General features: G+C 41.7%; 1 protein-coding gene across 1 annotated transcript in view; it reads right to left on the reverse strand.

The window, feature by feature from the left end:
• LOC102785444 (teneurin-2) overlaps positions 1-21,585 on the reverse strand; it is an 81,948-nt gene that overhangs the window by 28,668 nt on the left and 31,695 nt on the right. The gene's annotated exons all lie outside the window — the stretch shown is intronic.

Genomic DNA, 21,585 nt, shown 5'->3' on the forward strand with positions numbered 1-21,585 from the left:
CAACTCCGCAAGGAAAACAAACCGCTTTTTCTTCAACCTGCACCCATACACACACACACACACACACACACACACACACACACACACACACACACGCACACACACACACACACACACACACACACACGAAACCACAACTCTTCTGAGCCTGGCTCATCATAACCAGACCAAGGGAGCACCGCCAGCTCGTGGAGCTGCGCACCAAGGAATTTCCTTCTCTTTCATGCACTAGTAATTTCCCATACACAGGTATCCCAGTGAAATTGTGCACAGCTAAGCTTTGCTTTTATTAATGTACATAAACTGGTTTTGTTCACTGAGATGTATTATTATGTATCCTACAGTCAAAGCTCGCATTTCACATTTTGTTTTGTTTTCATCTAAAACACGTGTTCACGTGGTGCGCATTGAGCATATGGAGGCATATCACATAATCTTCCTGGTGCATGCTCGCCCTCGCTCACATACACAAAGCTCCCTTTTAGTTCTTTAGGTGGGTACATTTAGTAAAACTGTATATTACCTTTATAAATACACTCTAATTCCTTTATTACTGCACAGGAGTGAATGCTGCCAACCTCTGCTATTAAAAACTCCCAAGTCCTTAAATATATAGTTTATTGCACTTTAGGAAAGCGATGAATCAGACAATATAAATTTCCAGTCTTTTTTATTAAACTTAAATATTAACTGAATGAAAAAATGTGCAATCCATCACTAAAGAGAATTATTTGGTGCAGATGTTTTCCTTCAGTCTAAGGTGGCTCCTCTAATTTCCTTCCTTTTTTCAGAGCATCCCTGTTGCGCTTACGCTTTGCAGGGCGAAACAGAGCTGTTAGCACTGTGGTCCACAGAGACAGTCAGCCATTGACCGCGCTGATGAAAAATGGTCAGACGGCATTTAAATCTATTAGAACAGAGAGGGACTCAAATGCGGTCATCTTAAACCAATGCCAGCGGAGGTATGCACACAACGAAAGTGGACAAGTGCAGGTGCATTATCGAGACTAAAAAGAAATAATAATAAAAAAAAGATGCAAAAGGCAAGAAAGAAAGAAAGAAAAGCAACAGGAAGGATGGAAGAAGAGGAGAAATGACTTGAGGGCATTGCTAGTCTCTCCCTCATTATCAGAGTGGGAATGAATCCGGCTCCCTTAGAGGCTTTGAGGGATAATCAAACACACCCAAACACAGATACACGCAAACAGAACATCGCTAACACACATATTCAGTCCAGCGATACCTGAGACAACAGCGTCTCCTAAACTTGACATAAACTGTAAAACAGCCTGTAAGGCAACTAAACATTTGTATTATGACACTGCGTCTATGATACACGATAATGACGCTAATAAAGCTTGATGCAAGTTTTGCAGCCTTGAGGAATGCATTACGCTGGCGTCCAAGGATCAAAGTACAACGATATGACAACAACCAAACAGCCAGCTGTAATTGACAGGCACACTTCCTCCAGCTATAGCTACTATGGGATATTTATGGTAATGAACCATGGTTCCATTACTTGAGGCTGAAAAAAGTCAGATCCACCCACAGAATTACAGCGTTGCATTGCATTTGCACCAAAAATACTGTTCAGTCTTAATAGTTTTTATCAATATGAGAGCAGACAAGGGCATCTCTAAAGGACAGGCATCATTTCTTTTTTGAATATGTGATGTAATTAATTACATGCAGGAGCAGAGGAAGAATTAGAAGAGAGAGGAGAAGGAGAGACAAGTATACAGAATGTGAGTCAATCTATTCAATAAGGGCTCATTTTAAAATGCTTAGAAGGTAGTATTGAAAAGTGCCCTGCTATGTCCATTGATTAACAGTAGGTATTAAGTCTCATAAAGAGCTCATTATGCTTGGGCATCCATCACACAGGCTATTAGGAGTTCGACCTTAATGTGTTTGTACCTTGAATGGAGGGCGAGGAAATAGAGAGCGATACTGGCTCAGAAAATGTGGGGACATTCAGACTGGGGTTAAAGAAATAATGGCCAAACGAGTGGGTGTGCACAGGTGGGTGACAAATTAAAGGAAAAAACAAAACCAGAAAAGGACCCCATTGATCTTTACTGTGAAGAGCTCTTGTGTATGCTCCTGGGCATTCTGCTGAAATGGTTTAGGTCTACTTGACAGACGTGTGACCACAAACGAATACAACGGTACTCTGTGCGATCGGATTTATCCCACCCCCTCACATTTCTATCCTCACGGGAGTGGTCTCTTCCAGGGTGACAATGCCACCATCTATAGGGCATGACGGGTCACTGAATGGTTTGAAATGTATAAAACGGATGTGAATCATATGCCATGGCCTTTGCAGTCGCACAGCTCTAAACCTGATCGAGTATGGTAGATTCCGGACTGACAGCTCTGTCTGCTGCCATCGTTAAAAAACGTCAAATGAGGGAATATCTGTGGTGTACTGTAGAGTTTCTGAGCCAGTGCAATGGCACATTAAAGCTGTTCTACCAGCATATACTGAGCCAAAAATATAGGCAAAAGTTGGTCACTTTACATCAGATGAAAACTGGCTGAGAAAACAGAATTACACTAGTGATGCAGTTGTGTTTAATGTCTTAATGGGAGCTGTTTTTTGCATGTTAACACAAAGAAAGTGTCAAATCCTAAAGTGTATGTTGTGGCTAATATTAATCTATCTTTGTATGGCTTGCACCTATTGAAATTAAATTGACTTCTTTCCAAAGATTTGATGGGATAAATGCAGAACCACCTAGTTTTCTTGGACGTTTGAGCTTCACTGTACAGAATAAACTGATAATAATAAATATGAACACTCATCTGTCGTAAGTGGAAAATTTCCCTTTAGTCATCCAAAAGTCTAAGCTTTAGGTGTGAGCCTTACACACTGAGTTGTGATGTCATAAACTGGATTTTGTGATTTTACTTTTTAATGGAAAAAAAATAGTAGAAGCAGAAGAGAAGACACACAATAGCGGGCTGATGGATAGACTGGAGGAAGGTAAGGGAAACAACCTTGAGATCTGGAACACATTATCAATCACATTCCATCCAGCCAGGTGTTTCCTCAAGGTCACTGAAGCACATACAGGCAAACTTTTCTTAGTTAATTACTTCAGCGACAACAGTCCAACCCCCCAGATCGTCACAACGAGGCAGATCATCTCATTTATCAGGAGTACAATGACTTACTGTCATTCTGACTGTTCACATACCACAACTCCATGGTACGCTAGCACGTAGGTGCATGCATATTTATGTGCAGACACCCACACAGACTCAGCAGACAGACAAACACACGAATAAATGCAAAACTATAGAAAGACGTGCGTGAGCCTGCAAAACAGCCGCGTCTCCTTGACAGGCAAGAAAGCGTGGTTAGATGAAGGAGAAAAGAGACATGCACGCAACCGTGAAGTGACCATGAAATCCAGGCAGAATGAGAAATGTAATTGGAAGATGACAGGGAGGGCGGGGAATTCATTTTGGAAATTACAGAGGTGAAGTTTGGTGCAGATAATGGCCTTTTCTCTGCAAATAACAGCTTTGAAGGGGGAAAAAAAGAAATATGGAGCACACAATGTAAATCCACTGTAACTAGAAATCACACCCGGTTAATAGGATGTTAATGACATCAGTGGATTAGCAAGTATCAAACAAGACTGTTTTGTGTTCAACCTAATCAACCTCCTACAGAACAAAATCCAAATATCAAGGAAAGCAAAGTAACAGACAATGAAGATTCAGTTCTTATGGATCAAAATGAGGCTTCATTTTCTTCACCTGGCACAATCGACAGATTGAGTCATGAACAAATCCCAATTCTCCCTTCCTGTTTTCTCGCAAACTATTCTATCAAACTAGCAGAATATGGGGGTGGGAGGTTAAAGTGAATAAGACCTACTAATCAGTGGGCAAATTGGTGCATTTGTGCCTTGAAATTGCCACAGGTATTGTTCCATCATGACACAAATCTGCCTCAGGAAACCATTGCCGAGATACCCAGCTCTGGGAACGTGCTGGATACATTTGATCGGACTCAGACCTCAATCCTTTGCTCCGTTTTCTGATGATTACAGGTAGACTGGCACGATCGCCGAAAACAATTAGCTGCAAATCTTCCATCCAGCCACTGCTCACATTTATCATACAAATAAGCACGGAGGCGATGTGTGAGCGCTAGTATAGATGCTGTTTAGGGCCATCACACTGTGGGAGGCTTCCTGACCAGATGACTCCTACTGCAGCCAACCAGGAGGTTACAAATAGGGCATGTTCACTCTGCTGACTTCTTCTTACTAGACACCAGAAATAGCTGTTGTTGTTCTTAGCTCTAAGAGTTGTGCACTTGTATTATTGAGAATATTTTAAGTCTCAATAATTGTTCATATCAGAAAATACAGAAAAGTACATGTCCTATTTTTGTTTTGTTAGATGAGATGCTTAAACAGGTTTTCAAGAAATAGAACACTAAAGTAGTGCTACATTATAATATTACCTGTAACTTACACTTCTATATAGTATGTTGAACCTGTGAAATGTATTTACAGCTTTTGTATCCATAGTAAAACTTCATTTACTCTATTTTTCGTTTAACTACAACCATGTAATTACATCACACCCAATTTTATGCATGAGGATTTGATTCCGTTATATAGGTTTTCTTTTGTTCTGTGAAGTAGGTTTAATATTTTTTATGCTTCTTTAAAGCATCAAACATAAGAATAATTATTACTGTTTTTTTGTTACCCCTTCAATGTACTTTTTAATCTTTTATATCCTATAAGCATCTCATCTGATCTTATCTAGTCTTATCTTTATTTTAGCTTCTTATCATTGCATTAGAGGAGCCTGTAACACAGCCATTACCTGGCTCATTTAATTCAATTGTAACCACACCAAAAGCAGCAATCAGCCAACAAGACTGGCAGCTAAAAGCCTGATAAAACACAGCATGGAGCCTTTCCATCAGAAAATTTATCCACTCTTCCAGCACTCTTTGTCAACAGGAGATGAAGTTGTTCATTTGGTGTCTTTTTCTTTCTCAGTCTCTCTCTCCCTCTCATGATCTCTCTCTTTCTCTATCGCTCGCTCTTGTGTTTTTTGTGGGAGTTTTTTAAAATTTGAATGGAATTTGTATAGCAAAAGATGGCCTATTGAAAACCTGGCCCTGTTATCACAAAAGACAAAATTGTGGCTATAAAGCGTTTGGCTTCAATTTTCTGCTGTTTTTGTGCTGCTGCTCAAATTAAGTTGTTTACGCAGTTTGTTCACAAAGACAAAGAGAGGAAGACACGGAGTGACTGAGAAAAAACAAAAGAGGAGACAAGAAGAGAGTTGAGTACAGAGAGGTTGCGAGAGAATAAAGACAGAAAACAAATCCTTGAATGAAACTCATACTCAATTATATATCGACACAAAGCCTCTGTGCATCTTGACTTAAGGAATGAACATCCAAGTCAAAGTCCAAATATGCTTTAAATGGAAATACTATATGCACAGTTTATCAAAGCATTCAATTACATGTTCAGATTTCCCCTAAAAGCAGCGTGTACTTGACATCCGATGTGTAGGTGTAAATCCTTATTATCCTAACATATAATTTGTTCTTTTCACTGTAAAATCTTTTCTTTTCTGTGCTGAATACAAGTAAAGGTGAATCATAGTAATTAGTTTTTAGAATGTGTAGTAATAAAAAAAAAAATCACTTAATTTCTTATTTTATATATCAGAATTTGAGTTTCATTTACAGATAACAAGTTAATGTTGTAAAAATAAATGCATGTTTCTGTGTCAAAGGCTAATAGGAGCTTCAGCAGATAAATATTCCTGTATTTATACAATTTTATCAGTGCACTGCGACCTCCATTATTTGCCGTACAACTCGCACTCAAGCGCTCCGTCTATGAGCTCTGCACTGCGCCCCGACGGAGAGGCTCCTCACCACGAACAGCCATTAATCATGTCTTCGATCTCGGGTGGCTTTGGAAATTCACACAAAAACGTGTGTAGACTCACACGTACAGTATACACACAAGGCAAACGGATGGACGCATGCTTGGATGGCTCCAGTTCAACTGGAAACTACAACTCCATTTTGGATCCAAGGTGCTTTGCGAGCCAGCAGCTGAGGGGTGCAGGACAGGAAACATCTCATCTCTCGCTCTCTCTCTTCCACAAACCTCGCATCATTACCTCCAACACCTCTTTGAGCCAAATAGGTAAAAATCACTTGCTTATTAAGAGTGATCAGTCGTTGTATTCACTGGTTCTGTCATTATTTGTTTGTGTTGTTGACAAACCAATTCAATAAAGTTGTCTTAGTGAAAAAGAAAATTGCTTCCATTGTAGAAAATTGCAACACAGATGCAAAAAATACAATAATAATAAATAAGATATTGACACTGAAATTCCAACACAGTCTCATTGCAGTTCAAAAGCACAACATATTCGGTTGTGTTCAAGGGCAAGAATTTTTTTTCTCTTTTTAATTTTATTTACTAACAACAAACAAAAAAGGTATTGCTGCTAAAATACCAAGACGTTGCACGTCTTATGGCACTTCAAAACATAGTGACCAAATTTTAGCTGTTCATCAACATTAATGGAGGTGAATTATCCTCAAGTGCTTTCAGTTTTAAAGAGCAGCGTTAGTTAGTGGCATCATAGGATTTTCATCTACAGAGACAACTCTATAATAACTACATAGCTTGGCAGACTGTCAGTCTGTTGACTAGCCGGTACTGAATTCCAGTTAGCCAGACTAGTTAAGGAAGTGAATACTTGTTTGCTAGCGTTAGCAGGCTAACACATTGATCTATCACCCTTCAGTATATCTTTCTTCAAAGTAAAATGCTACTGCTTCATCTACTTCCACGCTGGTCAAGTAAGGTACATGACATGACTGTTATATCCAGATCTTCAGATCGTTTTAGGCCTAAGCGCTATTAGCTATTTCACCTGGTACTTTGCTAAGCTAATGGCTTAGCTGCAGCGCACGCTACAAGCCTTTCAGTTCACTTGTTTAGCACACAAAGGTTTGTTTCTGAGTTCGCTTAAAGGGCAATCTTGGGAAAAAAAAAAACTTTCTGCTGAAACACATTTTCTTCAAAGCATTGCTGATTTTCACACACAAGAAAATAAATTACATTTTAAGAATAATATCAGGTTGGAGATGCATGAAGCTGTCAGATTTACATGATAATTGTAATGGTACCCGTGTTTGATTACTGTGTACATTCTGGGTTTAACTACTTTACAATGCAGCATCTGAGTGCAGTGATGTGCGGCAAACTTCCATATTTCAGATTTTGAAACAATCATTAGCAAGTGTACACATAATGAGTCTGTAGTACAGTTTACAAATTAGGCTGCCTTTCATCTGCACTGCTATGCAACAATAAGGTCACCTAGAAAAATAAAGCAAGATATATTCTCCGTAATTGAGCCTAGTTCTATCGTGTTTCATGTCCCTGCAAGCTGATTTTCATACTGTACTGAAATAGAAAGGAAAGAAAGAACACATTCATTTATCTCCAGTAGTACAGGCTTTGGAAAATGCTAATCAGAAATGCAGACAGACAAGATGGGATTCTTAGTGAGCTAATAGTTGTGTTAGGCTTTCAAGCCAATGCAGAGCCTTGTTCTGTGCCTAGTTTGTGCTCTGCTGAGTATTGGGTTTGAGTGAGGCAACATCCCCTTTGATCAGCCAGTATTTATGAAGTATTGTTGGGATTGTACATGGGTACAGGATAAGATTTAGGCCTACCAACCCCAGAGTCTGCATATGTGACTCACAGTTGCTGGGAGGAGGAAAGGTCCCATCCACCTTCCATTTTCTCGCTCTCTCCTCTCATTTGCCAGGATGGAAAACAAATGAGGAAGGATGTGAGGAGGTGGTGGGTGGATGGGGGGGCATCCATCCCTCTCTCTTTCTTGCACTTGGTGCCTGTGTAATCTCCACACTGGGCTGCAGAGTGCCACAGAGCCTCTGTTTATTAGACTAATCCTTAAATCCACATTCTGCAGGCCTCGCAAACGCCTCGCAAAGCTCTAATCTGACTCAAAACAAAGGGATTAGGAACGACAAGGTCCCTCTCTCTGTCTCTCCATGTCTGCCAGAGCGGGCTCGGGGTGGTGCACACATGTGCTGAGAAACACACAAGAACTGTTGCATACTCTTGCCTGTCACGCCCATATTTGCTAAAGACTGATTGGCACATGCAAACCCTCGCGCGCACACACACACACACATGCTTCCTGTGAACACAAGCTGGCTGTGACAAGACAGCCAGTTAGAGCCAAGGTGCAAACAAACTGGGTAATTACACATAGCTCAAAAACTCATGGGAGAAATGACGGACAAGATGAGAATGAGCTGTGGGAATGGGACGCGGCGACAGCAGGGAGGATATACTTGGCTAACTAAACAAACCAGGCTTATATTATAGACTTACACTGTTACGAAAACAAATGAGAAAAGGTTTTTTTATGTGTGTGGATTGTTTTTTTTACTCACAAGCATCAAATGCCAGAGGTCCACCTTGGGTGTACTGGCTTGTTTTAGTATACACACAGCATAGAGCCAACAAATCAATATTTGTTGAGTATTTATCTGTGTTAAAGGGCCTTTACACCCAAACAGTGCAACAAGTCAGAACCTGCTACAAATTTACATTGCACTTCAGTCTCTCCACGAAACCCATTTGCTAGCTAGAATTTGCTCTCCAAGTCTCTTTGTGTTTTTCACACAATTCCATCCCATTTCCCCTCAATATGGCAAATGAATAATGCAAAAAAAAAGAAGAAAAAAAAGTCACTGCTTAAATTGTGTTCACCCAGCTGTTAATCCTAATTTTACACTATAATCTTAATAACTGAAGTTCCATTTTGGAAATGCAACATGTAATAATTCTGACAAGTGGGCTCGGCTTATTTTCTGGTTCGTCTCTTCACGGGAAAACTTTTCAAAAAAAACTTTTCTTTCAATGAGATATAAAAAAACAAGCAAGCACAAATACAGGCAAATGGTGCCAGTATGTGGGCACGCTGACATATTGCTAACATTATTGGAAAGCTTTTTGAATGATCTTATTCAAGTACTCAAAGTTGTAGAGCCTGAATGAAGTCTACTTTTACAAAGACAGTTTAACTTGGTCTTTTCACAGTTATTTACCTCTCTTTAGTGTTAGTGTGAATCCTCTGCGACAGGGATTGTTGCCACAGCTTCTGCCACACAATCTGCCATTGTGTGATCATCAGCTGATAAGGATCCAACCCAACACCTGTCAGCCAAACTAAATTTGAGCAGACCTATTCCTCCACAGGCATCCAGTGTGCGGACATCCTCTCAAAATCTCCTAATTCTAGATTTTTCGAGTTGGAAAGTGCTGCTATATTAAAAAAAAAAAAGAAACTTCAGTGTATTTTGGAGTACCATCCATCTCGGCATCTTTGCAGTGATATGAGGGCTGGATATTTCCAGCCACTTTACAGTAGTGTCTTATTCTGAGGTTATGGTGCACATCCATGCTGGGCTGTGCGTCTGACAAGAGTGTTATAATGCAGGTGAAGGTCATGTGAGATATAGAAAGCTTGGCAATCTGCAGATGGATAATGTCAGCAGTTGGGTCACAGAGCTACGCTACCCTGTTCTTTTATTCATTGAGGGAATTCCTGCTCATCCTCATTCAGCAGAATCACACCCTTGGTAGTGTGTGGGGCTTTTTTTTTCACCTGTGCCCTAGGAACTAGCTGCAGCACGGAGAGTGAGGGCAAACTTCGCTGCGGCACTGCCACTGAGTTATTAAAACAATCGAGTGCTGACAAGCCCTGCATTCTGTCGCAGAGGGAGAGGGCTAGGGCTTAATAACTCAGTGTCACGCCTTGACATTCTTACCATCTGTCTGGGTAAAATATTCAAATGTGCAATAAATGTCACTGGGGACAGCCGGTGACACTGTCTAATTAACACTATGACAGAGGTGACACACTGAAGACTTTGGCTGGCTTTTACTGTACAACATGCATCGTCTGTGTGTGTGTACGTGTGCATGCCATAACTCTGTGCGGAAGTGAAATGTTGAGGGACACTGTAGCGATTATACTGCCATCCTGTCTCTTTAGAGGGTAGTCAGCTATTGTTTAAGTTAACAGAAAAGTGTAGCACTAACACACATATTAAAAAGTGTAAATGACAGCAGCTATAGGGCTGAGCAACCCTGGAGCGGTGAATAAATGCCAAAGAAGATTTCATTTCTTCCGGCTGAAATGTCAACTAGTCGGAGAACGGGGAGGAGACACACCGTCAGCCATATATGGGTGTCTTACCTCAGCTCAGGTCACGTATGTAGGTATGTAGGTCAAACATAAGCTGCAGTGATTCATTCCTTAACTTAAAGTGAAACAAAATAACCCCTCCCATACACACACTAAAAGCTGAGGGAATTCCCAGAAAGAAGATCTAAAAGATACTTTATTTATTGGGTAAATAAGAAATGAGGTCATCTACTTATCCTAACAGCGAAGTCTGCGTACGCTTTCAAACTTGAGTGGCTCTAACAAAAATGCAACGGCGAACATGTGACAGTTTAAAAGAAAAATGTGAAGGCCAGGGATGTGTCCAAAATGTATATTTTTGCTTGCCAAAACACACTGCAGCATGCTTATATTCAGTATGATGTATCCTCCAGTGATATCATGGTTTGCTTGCGAAGTGCCTTACTTCGCAAGCAAACCATGAAAAGGAGAAAGTTATTTCTGTTCAATTCAATTCAGTTTTATTTATATAGTGCCAAATCACAACAGTTGCCTCAAGGCGCTTTATTTTGCAAGGTAAAGATGCTACAATAATATGAGCGAGAACCCCAACAGTTCATCATGGGAAGCCCCCAGGAGTCTAGGCCTATTGCAATGAGGGAGGATTCAGAGTCACCTGATCCAGCCCTAACTATAAGCTTTATCAAAAAGGAAAGTTCTAAGTCTATTCTTGAAATCTTTCTCCCAAAGTCAAACTGGGAGCTGGCTCCACAGAAGAGAGGTCTGAAAGCTGACGGCTTTGCCTACCATTCTACTTTTAAATATCCTAGGAACCACAAGTAGGCCAGCGGTCAGAGAGCGAAGTGCTCTGTTGGGGTAATATGGTACTATGAGGTCTTTAAGATAAGATGGGGCCTGATTATTTAGGACCTTATATGTGAGGAGATGAATTTAAATTAGTCTAAATTAGATTTAACAGTAAAGAGAAGCCAATATGGGCAAAATATGCTCTCTCTTTCTAGCCCCCGTTAGCACTCTCTCTGCAACGTTTCTGTCTGCGGTCATTTATATTTGGTGCCGTGGTTCTGCTCTGGGACCTTGTGCATACGTGGAAAGGGAGGAAGGTAGAGCAACAGCAAGACCCCAGCTCAGATAACAGATGTGACAGTAATTAAGTCAGATGCAGCATGAAAAGGGGAGGCTGCGATGGAGGTTGGCCACCAAGCTTGCAGATATGCAGAAGGCTGTGAGATTTATCAAGTGAACACACAGGACTGTATCAGCTCAGCCATCACGTGATGTTTGCTGGCACTGAGGTCAGTTGATCTACCAGGACTGCAGCTGAACTTGACTTTCTGGCATGCCTGAGCTAATCCTACGCCCAACTGAAAAGCCCCGGTTTATTTTCAGATAAAGAGGCATTTGCTAGCGATAAAAACATTTTATGCACTGCAATGACACAAGGACACTTCATAATAAAATGTATCTGTGCTTACAAATGTACAGTTTTAAACAACTTAATGAGCAGAAAATTGTTGCTACCACATGTTTTACTGTTCAAAGCATCATAAAAATGAATCTGCGTATAAAGCGGTGTACACCAGAATGTGTTTGAACTTTTAGCACCTAAAAAAATGCTCTTGTGCTCTGTTTCCCTCTCAGTCTGTTCTTTTCTCACTTCCCTCTCTGTATTCTCGCTGAGAGGCTGTTGTATGAAGCACCTTTAATAGGTTTGTGAGGGATATATTGGACTTCAGTAGGAGATTTGGCACACTGTGTGTGCGCGTGTGCTTGTGCGTACCTGTAAGTGTGTGCACATTTTGGATTGTCATGTAGGGTCCTATAGTACGGTGCTTTTCCACTTGTGTTACTGTGTGCACTCACACTCCAAAGCCATTAGATTCTATACAAAATCCTGAAGCTGAGAACTTTAAAGCTGAGAGTGGTGCAATCGACAAGCCGGTCTCCCACCGAGCACGTCTCGCTACTGTTGATCTCTGGTACAGTAGCGATCTCAGCTAGAGCTACAGTTGCACTTTCACATGCACATTTTGACTCTGTTACTTTTATCTGTTCTCTACAGCCCACACATGGGTGCCTCTGTCTTCGGCTGCATGCATGGTACCAATATTTCAGAGCTACCACTGATAAGTGCCTGCTACTTGGGACTATATTGTTTGTGCCTACTGTACTGTGAATGCTTCTAATGCCACCGACTTACCGTCTTGAAGTGTTTGTGCCTTTGGGGCCAATAGAAGACAGCCCAGGCTGCTCCAGCACCAATGACATAGCTGACTGGTCCCATTTAGCATGCTAGATTTAGCTTCATTAGAGAGGATATGGCTGGGAAGGCACACAGAAGAAATGAAACGAGAGGTGTGGTGGTGGGATGGGGGATGGGATGGGAGAATGACTGCTCAGCTTTTGCAAGGGCCCACTTTGCAGAAGAGGTGGACAAAAAGCTTAAGCTGTCTCATAAAGATACTTTATAAAGCAGCCATATCCATAATGGCAACGCAATAGAGAGAAATGGATGAATGAAGGAAATCAATGCAGCAGTTAGACTTGAATTAAAAAGCACCCCACACTAGGCTACATTACGGCCTGGCAAGCAGCTCTTAGAAAAGTTTGCTGTAACTTGCAAAACAAAGTATGTGAAAACTGCATTTAACAATAAAGAAGAAATAATGAAAACCAATTACAGACCACAAATAATAATGATGTTTTATTTTATTCAGTCTTCCTGAAAATGTGTTCACCACATTTCAAGCACAAACAATCCAACAATCTACCCGGTGGGGTAAAGGTATTACATAATTTCTTATGCAACAAGTGTTCTGCCTGCTGAAGCTTTAAAACCCCATCTTAATTCAAGAAATGTCCCACTTTGGCATGACAGATACAAATGAGCTATCGCATCCAATTGGCAGATTTGTTTCTCTTCTATTAAGGAAAATAAGTCTGCAAAATTGAAAATAAGAATAAATGACTTGTCAAGATGGATACTGCTTGCAGTGATGGGGAAAAAGAGAAGTTGAGGCGATTAATGTGTTGCTGTTTGAGAGGTTAGCTAGGACTGGGGACAGATGCGGGACTGTCGCTGGGTTAAAAATCTGTCATTTCGAACAGCATACCGAGGAAAGGAAGGAGACAGGATCATCCTCCGTGAGGATTGGTACATGTACATGTTACCCTTTAACCTCCTCCCTAATCTCTGCGCATTCAAATATGCATGAAGCCGCGTGACCTCACACAGAGACTGTGTGCGTGCGGTCTTGTGAAGAACATGTCCCTTAGAAACACCGCACAGGTCACCAAAAGACACCCTGCAACTAATGGTGTGAGGTCATCACACTTAGCCCTGGCCCTCGCTCTAGGTCAGTGTCACAATAACTGCTCATGATGAAGGGGTTTCCAAGGTAACCGGAGGGTTTTCAGCAAATCAGAGAGAGGGAGAAAGGACTCCTCTGGGTGTGCATGTCTTGTAGCAACCAGAAGACCTCTGGTGATTTATCCCTCACTGCTCTTGTACCACGCTAAACCATTAGGGCACAGTGATAAGAGATAAACAAAGTCTAGGACAGAGTCTGTGGGGTAGAACATAGCCTGCTCATTGCCATGTGAACCCGTCTCTGGCGGTGCTGTAAAATCATTATTATTTTTTTTCCCTTTAGAAAGGCTGGAGTGTCGAATGTACACACATACATTAATCACAATTTTGAGACATTTATAACACCTGCTGCTGCAGCTCCTGTAACTATACTGCCAATCACTTATTCTGTGGTGGCCATGGTGATTGCAGTGGAAATAATAGGCAAAGGCAGGACTTGGAAAAGTTGCCTTTTTTTATCCCACACCTACACCTGGACTTTAAAATACCATGTTTATGAAAAGTGCTCAAAAAGGCCACAACTGTGCTGCAAAATGAAACTCACAAGTACAAGTGCATGAAATGTTTGAAATCACCCGTGTCTGGGGGCATTTTTAAGATCCACAAAAGATCTGAAGACATTTTTAAGAACCACCTGAATCACCTGCTCTGGTTAGCCACAAAGATTCATTACAGCTCTGCGGGGAACTCTTGTAACCAAAAACCCTTGCAGATTGTTCCCTTTTTTTGTCTTTGTAGTAAAGGAAATAGCAGGTGGTATTGGTGTTAGTAGTATCATGTGGCATGGAGTGGTCAAAAAAAAAAAAAAAAGTGGTCGTATTATGGTGGCAGTAGCCACACCAGTCTTGTATAGTGCTATATTGATGAAGATTGGAGTGGAGTGTTCTCCCTCCTCCTTAACGCACGGGCCTATATTGGATTTCACGCTGGCTGCCCATTCACCAGACACAGCAGTGCATTCCTACCAAAGGCCTGGAGGCAATACGGCTGCTTTATTTGTTTATAATGTTTAGGCTTCCCGCAAATGGCTTGCGCTGCAGTACCAATAACTGTGCATAGTTACATTTAGGCAATCGACTGGGCTCGTTTCGACATGAGTGCCGCAGCTCAATTCATTTGGAATGGACTAAAAATCCAATAGAGTTGTCTAAGTGGGGGGGAGGAAAAGGGAGAGGAGGAGAGAAATATGGATAGAGAAAAATGGAGGAATAAAGAAGAAAGACAGGAGAGGGGTCAGTGGGACTGATGCTGAGCACGAAGAGGGACACGCGCTGATATGTTTCTGTCAAGAAAGCGATCAACGGAAAGCAAAGCGCAGATCTTCTCCCTCGCTCAAATCTAACTGACAAATAAAATATAGATGCCCTCTGAGTGCTCGCAGTTACTTAGGCATCCCTCGCCGTGTTGCACAGCTCTCCGCCGCGAATTCCTCTGGCTGCAGCGGCGGCAGCACCCAGAAAATGCGAGAGCCAACTTTCACAACTTTGGGTCCATTAAGAGATTTGAGCACATCCAAGACAAATTCCCTGGAAACACTTGCCGGAGTGAAAATATAATTCACTGAACTGATGACAGATGATGACACGCGGGTGACAAGGCAGGAGAAATTAATTTAGCGGTGTTGCAGTAGGTTGTCGCCGAGATGACACACAAATGACGGCATCTGGAAAGTGAACTGGTGTGAGTCATGTCACTTCGCGTGTGCGCCACCAGCTTGAATCATCATCGCTCGCGTCTACGTGCCTGTGTGTGTGTTTGTGTGCGTGTTTGTGAGCGTGCGTAAATCTCCCATCTTCTTCACTAGCCGACTCCTTGTCCTCTGCCAGCTGCTCAGCTTCTCACTCCATTTGCTCCAGACTTCATACACATCTGCTCGCAAAAATCCATCCATGTCTCAGTTACCCACACACACGTACACACATGCACACTATCTGCAGTCATAAATATGCCCAAAGGCCATTGACCGAGGCAAAGCAGAGCATTCACTCTGATGCATCACATAGCTCCTAAACACTTATCTTCAGCTTGTCACATGAACAAACTCGACAAGAGTGGCACAGCTGACCAAGGTCAGCAGAGAAATTCTACCCTTTCTCCCTAATTACTTTTGCCTTTTCTTCAGTGAGTTCGCCGCACATTCTTTCTCTGTGTGAAATGGAACGTCCTTGCAAACTTTAGGCGATGTCTCAGAAATTCCTTTTCTACGTGGTTGTAGCAAATAAAAAATCTGAAGTCTCCCAAAGGCTCCTGTGAAGTGAAGGATGAAAGCCAGCGAGCGGGAGAGTGGGTAGAAAAGCTTGGAGTGAGGGGTTTGATGCAGTCTCCTGAGTGAGGGGAAGGGAGTGAGAGAAAAGGGAGAATGCACGGGGAAAAAGTGTCCTCTTAAAAAAAATAATAGTTCATTGATGCAACCATTTCCCCTTAACCTCAAACGGCGAGCTTCAGAGCTAAGAAGGGCAGAAACCAGGGAGTTTTTTTCTTGAAAAAGAAAGGAGAAAAAAACATCCGTCCTCCGCCTTTTCTCCTCCTCCCTCCTCCTCCTCCCTCCTTCCTCTCTTTTTCTTTAGGCTCTTTGAGGAAAAGCAGGAGCATCTCTCAGAAAAATGACAGTCCTTATACTGGAATTTGGTTCTGTGATTAACCTGCTCATTTGCTAATTTGACTGTAATCAAGCCTCTCATCTTTCCCAGCGGGGTGCCAGAGTGCTTTGAGCAGACAAGGCAGGAGACAGTAGCAGTGAGTTCAGTGATGAGTTGCATCAAGTGCCTCCTCTCCTTTACTTCACCTTCGAGAAAAAAAAAAAAAACAGCCACTTGCGTGCTTAAAGGAATGAGCAAACAAGTTCAGGTAAGACGCATAGAGGACTGTGATACATATGGCGTAATGTTAAAATAAAAGCGCAGTAAAGAACGAGACATTCCTTGAGGCTCTTCATGTCTGTTATAGCTCTGCTGCGGATCTCAGCCCCCGCAGCCTATTAGAAAAGCACACACATTTTAGCAAAACATTTTAGCAAAAGACGAGAATTCAGGTATAGGTATTCTTCGTTCCGAGCCCTTCAAAGCAAACAATCCAGCTGACATTTACATCTGTTAAGACCCAGTGTGTGTCCTTTTTCTTCTCCTTGAATGATCAGAATCCAGTATATCTCTTTTGATTCCCTCTTTATTCAGGCTGTTTTGCTTGGTCTATCACCTCTCTCGCTCACATTCAATTCAAATGGGCAGCACGCTCTCTAGAAAAAAAAGAGGCAGACTGTATTGGTAGCCAGTGGCAACAGAAGCTTGGGGGTAATGGCATTAGACTGGCTATCGGTTTTGATGTGAACTTCATAGTTAACAATTACGAGAGCCGCGGCCATTGCGGCAGCATTTCCACACCGACCGTTAGTCCATTCGTGGAGCTGACAGAGCTGCACTCACAAATGCAACACTTGAGCTGAAGTAAACCAATCAGGCTAAAGTTGAGCTCAGATTTTGTACTGGGCGGGAGCATGGCTCCCTTAGCCCACAGAAAATCTGTTCATTGGATGAATTTTAGAATAATAGCTCCAAGTAATTATCAATCAAACAGCTCAGATGCATTTATTTAATCTAAAAGGATTGTTACTACATTATCAAGTCTGTGTTTGTTTTTCTTTTTTCATAGGGAATATGCAATAAAATGCCATAGCTAAAAACTGTCCTGATGCTCAGCTGGGTGCACTAAAGGTATAATCTTCCTGTTAGTGCAACAGGTTGCCGCGATAAAAAAGCGTTTTAATCCAATTAGATGATTGGCTGAACACACTTTAAGAGCCAACATATAGTTGCGAACAAATTAAATATAATACAGATCAAATTAGATGAGTTTTTGGCAGCGTCCCTTTAATTGGCAGAAAGAAAGTCAGAGGGAGAGAGCTTGAGGGAGGCTGACAGAGATGAGAAAGAAGTTATTTAAGAACAGAGAGGGTCTGACTCAGAAACGGGGCTGCCTGTGACAGTCAGTTTCAAGAGAGAGGAAAAAAAAACACACTTTGACATGCCGAGTGTGACTGAGGAAGTTCTACTCATCCAAGCCTTTCCTCTGTCATTCTCTTTATGTCTAATAGTTTTTATATATAATTCATAAGCTGACTGCAACCCCAACTCTGTCTTGGCTTTTTCTTTTCTCTTTCCTTCGCTGCTTTCCCCCCCTCCTTCCTTCCTTTTTATTTTAAGCACTGATAAGTGGTGATTCCGACTCTCCAGATGTCGACACAGCAGGTGTTGCGATCGGTTGGGATCAGCTCATCTCAGCTCAATCAGATGCCCAGAGAGGTGTCTAGGTGAACGGGAGCAATCCCTTAATGAGACTAGCATACTGACATAGTTTGCGCACACTCACTCACAATCCACTGGCGGATTGGCTCGGAGTCAGTAACCTACAACAGAGAGTCGCCAAGAAATGGGAACACACCGAGTTAACCTATGGACACAAATGAATCCCCCCCCCCCCCCAGAAAAGGTAATGTTGCATACAAACAACTAATGATGGTGCATTTTGCTATGTTGTGCAAAGCATCTCCATGCGGTTGCCATCTCTTCAAAAAAGAGGACCTGCACAAAAGCAAAGTGGTCGGTTGGCATGACGACGGCGTTGAGTCAAAGTCTAACGAGCTGCCGGGCCCAATTATGAATGTTTGGTCAAATGTGCACGTAATCACACACCCACACACACATATACACATGCTGATTGGATACCGTAACTTCCCCTCAGATGTCATAAAGGTGAGCAAAAGGAAGTCTCTCTGAATATTAGCCTCCTTTTCACACTCTCCCAGGTTTTCCCTTCACCATTCCTCCAGTACCAGAAAGCATCTCACCTTATGAACACCATCTGGTATTTCAATCTGAAGATGATCCCACAAAGGACCCTTTGCCTGGCCTTGACCTGCTACAATGCAACATCCAAGTACTTTTCCCCCTCTTTTTTTGCACTTACTGCAAAAACTCGCTTAGTGAAACAAAGTTTTCTGCCTCCAACAAAAAACAGGGAAAAAAGGTTACATGAAAGTTAGAAAAAAAAGCAAAAACCTAAAACTTGTGCTACTTTTGGTTTCACTTAAATCTTTCTGCAGCAGTTGCTTGTGGGGGCCCTGGCTTTACTGTTCTCTTCCTGCTTTCTTTACACTATACAGAGACATAACTCGCCTACTCTTCAAAAGGCTGAGCCGCATCAGGGCCGCATAAAAATTCCCTGATGAAGCAAGAACCAAATGAGCTGCGCGTTGCAGTGGAGGAGAAGTCAATAAAAGTGGATGGATTTTCAACTGGGGAACAATTACGTGTTTTTGTTGTGGGATGATGTTTACCTCAGTATTTGCTTCTCTTTGTATGTGTATCTTTTTGTATACATGTAAGTGTTTCGATGCTTTTTCCCCCCTTCATTTTTTGGAGATAGTGGGGCTATCCAGACCCGCCAGAAAAGAAAAACAGTAAACATCTACACATCTTGAACCCGTGTGCTAACGTGTACATACACACCCTGATGAAATAACCTCTTGAGCCATGTACGGCCTTTGCGTAACACCTCCAACCTTTCTAGGACTGTCCGGAGGGGAGCGACGATGGTAGACAGAACTCACTCACATGCTCCTGCTCCTGTGGGATTATGACTATTTTTAGATAAGCGCCCCCCTGGCCGGGCTGGCGTGCAGACATGTACCTGTGACTAATCCACAACACATGCAAACACACACAGACACACAAACTCTGCTGGAACACATGCACAAAGATCAGCCCGTGCATGCAAATGTGAAAGATATGACTTCATTTATGATTTTAGCGATTCTGCAGCCATTACGGATTCTGGTGGTCGAATAGGAGGGAAAACATGGAATAACTCTTTTAAATATAACACTTAACACGCAGCCTGTGTGTCGGAGCTTTTAGTTCCGTGACCTCCTTACCCCGAGACAAACCGCACTTGCCACAGCAGCAGTGTCGCCACCTAACCCTTCCCCTACGCTCTCACCTCTACAGATAGAGAGGTCCCATCTAAGTTTCAAATCCTCTAAAATATTCATCAGCACTAAAAAAGGAAAACTTTTAATACACATGAAACAAGACCTCGCTACCTTTGTTGTTGCTCTCTATCTCTTTGCTCCCTTCCTCCCTCTTTCCTGGTCCCTCTCTGTGGTTCTCATGAATAATGAAGGCCTATAGAATCCAGTGGCTCAGATTGTCCCTGCAGTCGGATACAGCTCTCCTGTATTGATCAAATAAGGCTCCTTAAATAATTAACCAAGCCTTTGTCATGCAAATGAGTGGCCACAGCAGTGTGTGTGTCTGTACGCTTGTATGGCTGCAAGTTCAAAACGTTAGAAGTTACCGAGGGTTCATGTTGGGGCCTGAAAACAAGTCGCACCTTACTAACTAAAGTCACACAAGAAAACCAGCTACAACATTTCCACAGGGATCGAGCAAACAGGCTTCTTTCCTGTCCCGTTTTAAGCCTTTCCTGTGATAAGGTTGATTTTTTGAGCGGTAATGGACACAATAAACAGTAGCAGTGGAAAAGCACAACAAGGTCAGAAAAAATACCTTTATACCTTTAAATTTATACATATGAGCAGCATCTGTGGTGACCTTCCAGTTTACCAACCAGGGGGATGAGATAACTTTCACTCACTGTGAATCTCATTCATGCCAGTTCTTCCATATTTCTGGCACCATACAAACACTTGGAAAGAGACTCTGCCTCACAAGTCTTTCTTCCAAGGACAGACTCTATTGTAATGCAACAGTTCTTTGCAACAAACAGCTCATTTTCATTCAACCCCTGCTTTTTTTTTTTTCCATTCTTTGACTTCTGTATGATATAAGCAGAGTCTTTTTTTGTGGTCTCTACCTTTTTCCTTTCAGTTACCGTTTTCTTTTTGAGGGGTAAAGACATTTCAGCAGCAAAGAGATGAGCAGTGATAATATTTTGATTTATTACAAAGCTTTTTTGGATATGTAGACTTATTTTGACTGTTAGCTGCAGCAGGCAGTCAACAGCTACAACATTAAATTTGTGACTCTGTGTTTTATTTTTATGATATTGAAAAATCCAAGTGAAATATTGACGTTCTGACCTCCTTTAGTCACAGATGTCATTAATTATTTAACACACAATTATACACAATGACAACATTTATACATCGTCAATTCACAACAACTGTTGCCCCAGGGTGCTTTATATTGTAAAGTAAAGACCTTACAATAATACAAATTCAGACATTCAGACACTATGAGTAGGCACTTGGAGACAGTGGGAAGAAAAAAATTCCCTTTTAACAGGAAGAAACCTAGAGCAGAACCAGGCTTTCATTAGGGATTTACTTTTATTTACGGTTATTTTTGCCAGTTTTTAATACAATTATTTGCATTTAAGGACACCATGTTATTGTAAAATGTGACAGAACAACTATTAATTTGTTTCTGCTTCGATTTTCAAGAGACTTCCACGTTGGCAGCATCAAAGTATCAAAGTTTAAATCTCATGACCCTGCAGCAAAACTTTTGGGCACAGAAAAAACCCCAAACAGCACTTTTTTTTCCCAAGTTGGACCAAACTTTTGATAGCAGACAACTAGGAAAAAAAGGGGGGCACCTGGCTGGCAAGATATCGAACCTCCTCAGCCACTGAGGTCTCTGTTCCACTGTAGATTTCAAGAGTCATTAGTAACTCCAGCTGAATAATGGTAGGTGGTGCAACTTCCAATCAAGTCGGAATATGGCAAAGCAAGTACCTTGCTGTGAGAGTTTTAAAGTATAAATACATATACCCAAATACTGAGTAACAATTATATTGGTTGAAGAGAAAAACATTTTCTGAGATGATAGTGACTCTAAACCCTTTACAGCAACTGCAAAAGACTTTTAAAAGAAGTAGAAAGTAGAACCTGGCCAAACATGTCCCCTGACTTTGTCCAATAGAACACC

Source organism: Neolamprologus brichardi, chromosome 2 (assembly GCF_056152115.1).
Source record: "Neolamprologus brichardi isolate AB-2024 chromosome 2, ASM5615211v1, whole genome shotgun sequence".
Taxonomy (NCBI): Eukaryota; Metazoa; Chordata; class Actinopteri; order Cichliformes; family Cichlidae; genus Neolamprologus; species Neolamprologus brichardi.